The following is a 4385-nucleotide window of genomic DNA, read 5'->3' on the forward strand; positions in this document are numbered from 1 at the left end:
CTCGGCCGAGCCCGTCCGGGAAGGAGACGCGACTTGTCACGTCACAAGTTCTAGGGTTATTTCCTTGGTTTTCGATAAGCAAAATATCGTCAACGATATTCTGGTTAATAGTGATTTGTGTCGAGGTCATTTGCTGGTATTGGTCTGGTCTAAAAAGAAATGCGTATGTCACATTCGCGATCGTTTGCCGCATACCGAACATTGCTTCCTCTTGTTTTTGAGCCTATGGGCTGGAAATTGGCAAGCTAGGGATGCTGCTAGATAATATTTTTTTGGCCAAAATTTGTCCGGAATCTTGAAAATTCAGAAAAAAATCGACGATTATTTTATTGCTGCAATAAATGGGCAGAAAGTGTGCGAGTACGCCGCAATATTCTTCAAATTGGCTTTGAAAAAGTCCTTTACTTGAGTCCGATTATTTGAACGGCACTCCCAAAGCAAACGCGACGAACCGACTGCGGTTTGTTTATTCAATTAAATAGGCGGACGAGGGTTTAGCAGCTTCGTCCATAAGGGATACGCGGATCTGCATCCAATCTTCCCGTTTTTTTATCAAGAGCTTTGCCAGAATCTCACCAACAAAAAAATAGAAAAATTCCAGCTCGTTCATCAGGAATCGTAGCAAGAACAGAGCAGTGTTCGCAAATCGCTTGGTCGCCTTCAATCATCAATATCACCTTTAATTATTTATATTCTTGGGACTTTTTGTTTATTTTGTGAAGAAAGCACTAACATGCTTCAAAAGAAAATTTATGTAGTTTATTTGTTTATCCACAAACGACATTTGAATTTTACCCAATTTTTGGCCGTTTAAACCTTATCATTCCCCTTAAGGAACTTTCGTTACATTTTTTAAGACTTCCTTACAAATAAAGTTGAGTTTTCACTTTTTGTCAAATTTTTGGAAATAGGCAAAAGTTATAGGAAATAAGATATTACTATATTTAATTAAAAATTGTTCAATCGAGTCTGAGGTACGGTTGTAGATGCAATTAATCGAATTTTATATTAAAAGAAATTATACTTATAAATTAGTTCAAATTTTAAAACTGGTTTCGATCTCTACTCACGATCTCTACTCAAATCCTCTTCAATGAATGGTAGTACGGTGGACTGAGTACGCCGTTCATTTATTGCTTCTATTTATGGTTGTTGTAACAATCCCCTCTTAATTTTTTATATCTTCTGTGGAAGGTGTAATCGGAATCTTATTCGACGCCCCTCTTTAAAGTAATTCCCAGGTAGCACATATTAGTTTTATATACGTTTCTTGAACGTTTTTTCCGTTATATAATGGACGTTATATGTAATGGAAAAAAAATCGTTAATAACATTATAATTTATGAATTTATGAACTATAAAGTGTTTTATCAAAGTTTACGTAAATTGTTTTTATAATAACTGTTACGTCAGGACCCCGGAATTTAGGTACATTGGTTCGACGGATAGCGAAGGAAAGGCTATCCGAGGGAGGGGGTAAAGGAAGACATAACAAGATCTCTATGGTATCTCGGGTTCACGCTGGAAGGACGCGTGCCTCGAGTCGAATGCACTTTTCGGGAAAACTCTAGTCGTGGGTCAACGTCCAGAAGGGACGCTATTACGCCTACTGAGAGTTTTCGTGCACTCGCGGTCCTGTTTTCGGTCAAGGATAATATCCCTATTACCGGGGATCGGACCTTGTGCGATTTAGAGAGGTAGTGAGGGGTGAGGTCTTATTTATAAATGAGTAAACATTGAGTTTATTTTAATCAAATAATTACAACATTTATTGTAAAGGAATAGAACAAATATTATTACAAATTAAAGAACCGTTATTGTAATATACGTTGTATATAATAATACGTGGAGGTGTGGTGTGTGCGTGTGTGTGTTGACATTTGTCCTGGTACAAATTCGGAAGATCGGGGAGGATTTTTATAAAGATCGATATTCTGCTCGTCAATGATACATTTGGTGAGTAGATTGGGAAGAATTATGTATGTGTGAATAAAAACGAGGGTTCAAACATTAATTTGGTAACATGGTTATTGGAATAAAATATTTAAATTTATAAATTCATGATTACGTAAAAGGCTATGATTACGATACAATGATTGATTAACGGATAATTATAAATTTATACATTCATATACTATTTCTATAGTAGGGGATGGGGAACGCGGGGAGGATTCCTCGAGTAGTTCGATACTCGAGTCGGAAAAGGAGGGAGAGGGTGATCTGTCACGATAGAGGGTGGTGGAACTAGAGGGGGAAGGAATTCCGTCGAAAGGAACAGGGGAGAAGTTGCAGGATGATCTCTCCCGGAACTCCGCAAGTTCCTCGGAAGGAACTGGAGAGTAGGAAGGTTCAAAAGGGGGGAAGATTCTGGGGTAACGGGGAACACCCGATACGCAAGGGAACAACAGGCAAATGAGGGAGATCGGGAAGAGGGAGAATCGGGGATAGCGAGTTCGATATGCGGAGACCGTTCGGGTTTTAAAAATGAGGCTAGGAGCTGTCGCTTCACTATGCGGGCGCGCCTGTTCCGATTTAGCCGATTGCGGATAGTTATTCCCAAGGGCTTGCGGCGGTGAATTTTCGACTTCACTAAAATTATTTTATGATTTTGAATTCGAAAAAAGAGGGAGTTTTAAAGACGATTTTATACTTATATATATAAATATATATACGTGTTCTCGTGTATGGTATTCACACATATATATATATGTATACTGTAGGGGTGTATGTAGATAACCAAGCGGGTATCTCGGACTTACTGTTGACGCCTGTGATCGGGGAATCTCTGAGGTGACTGCCGGATTCTTCCGGAGGTAGGTTTGGCTCGGTTCTGTGATGTGTCTTGCCGCGCACAGAATCGACTCGCGACGCGACAGAAATCTAGTTTCACTTGAGGAATACAGCTGGATGATAGTTGACAAGTACGGCTGGTAAATATAATTTTAAGACGTCTCGGACTGGATCAGAAGTGACTCCAAGTGCGCAAAGTCGCGATTTTTATACAAAATTAAGGAGGCGGGATTATGTTTTAATCCGATTTGATTGGGTGGAGTTCTCTTCTGATCGTGACGTATGTTTCAATTTTCTGCCTATCCCGTGCCGAGTTTCCCCAAAAATCGTCATTGTCTATGAGCAGTTTTTAATTAGCGGCTATTCATTGGCGAGTACGTTATCATCTTGCCCTTTGACAGTCCCTTCCAGAGTCTTAATTTTATCAATCGCCGCGAGGCGTGGGTCTTAGGTCAAATCTGCGTTTCACGGAAAAGCGTGAGATCAGCCCTTCCGTGACCCGAGAGGTCACCCAGATCCTTATGGCGTTTTTAATTTATTGCGCCCTTTGCCACGAAATTTCGAGATAATTGAAATTTCGTGCTTCATTTCGTAGAATTAGATGGAATGCGACAAACAAGTCTATAATTTGCCTATTTTATTAGGTTCGAGTTTTCTGGAAGGTTTCGTCATTTACCATTTAATGAGCGATGACAGTTGGAGTACATCCGCTTCGTCAATTGATAGCCGCTATTTTATGGTTTCCGTCTGTTTTGTGCGATGAGTGATTCCACGAAAGAAGGAAATCGTGGAGTTAACAGGACGTAACAACAGAATAAAACGCAGATATTTTTTTCGTTATATAATTGACATATACCATTCAACGTAAATGAATGAGTAAGAAAAATAGATTACTTGTACTATTACTATACTTATACACGTTTTTATGTCTTTGGCAGATAATCAACATTCATTTTTGTATTAAACGTGGGAGAATTTATGTATAACGTATGCTTAACGCGAGAGAATGGTATACTGGAAGGAATTTGCATTTACGCAATTTTCTTGCACGGTAAATAGGTACTTATTATAAGGGTATCGTTATAATTCGAACCTAAGAAGATTGCCGCCACGGCGACCAGGGCCAGCGACCTGGTAAACCTGGCGTGTGATGAAAGCAATATTTTTATCTTTGTTGCTTATTATATGTTAAAAAAAGGTAGAATGATTGTTGGCGTAAAAGCTGCGACAAGCCGGCGCGGCAGCTCATACACCCCTCACAGGACGTAACACGAGTGATTATAGAATTGTTGTAGTTTACTTCGCTTTGTCTGCTTTGATCTCTGTCCACTACATGTTTATGACCTCCAAAAGTTTTATAATTGGCGGCCGAACAAAAAGAGAAAAAATGGGATAAAATGAATATACATATAGACGATAGTTAGACAGATGGATAAAACTTATTTGCAATGCAAAAAATAAATACAGAGGCTCATACAATTAATAAATTACCTAATAAAAAAGAGGCTTAGAATAATTATTATTTACTAATAACGGTATATAGGCTCTCTTGAATAAATCAAAAAAGGAAAGTGAGAGAGGCAATAGGAGTGTCA

The sequence above is a fragment of the Temnothorax curvispinosus genome, unplaced genomic scaffold (assembly GCF_003070985.1).
Source record: "Temnothorax curvispinosus isolate PA1 unplaced genomic scaffold, ASM307098v1 QBEX01001204.1, whole genome shotgun sequence".
In the NCBI taxonomy this organism is placed as follows: domain Eukaryota; kingdom Metazoa; phylum Arthropoda; class Insecta; order Hymenoptera; family Formicidae; genus Temnothorax; species Temnothorax curvispinosus.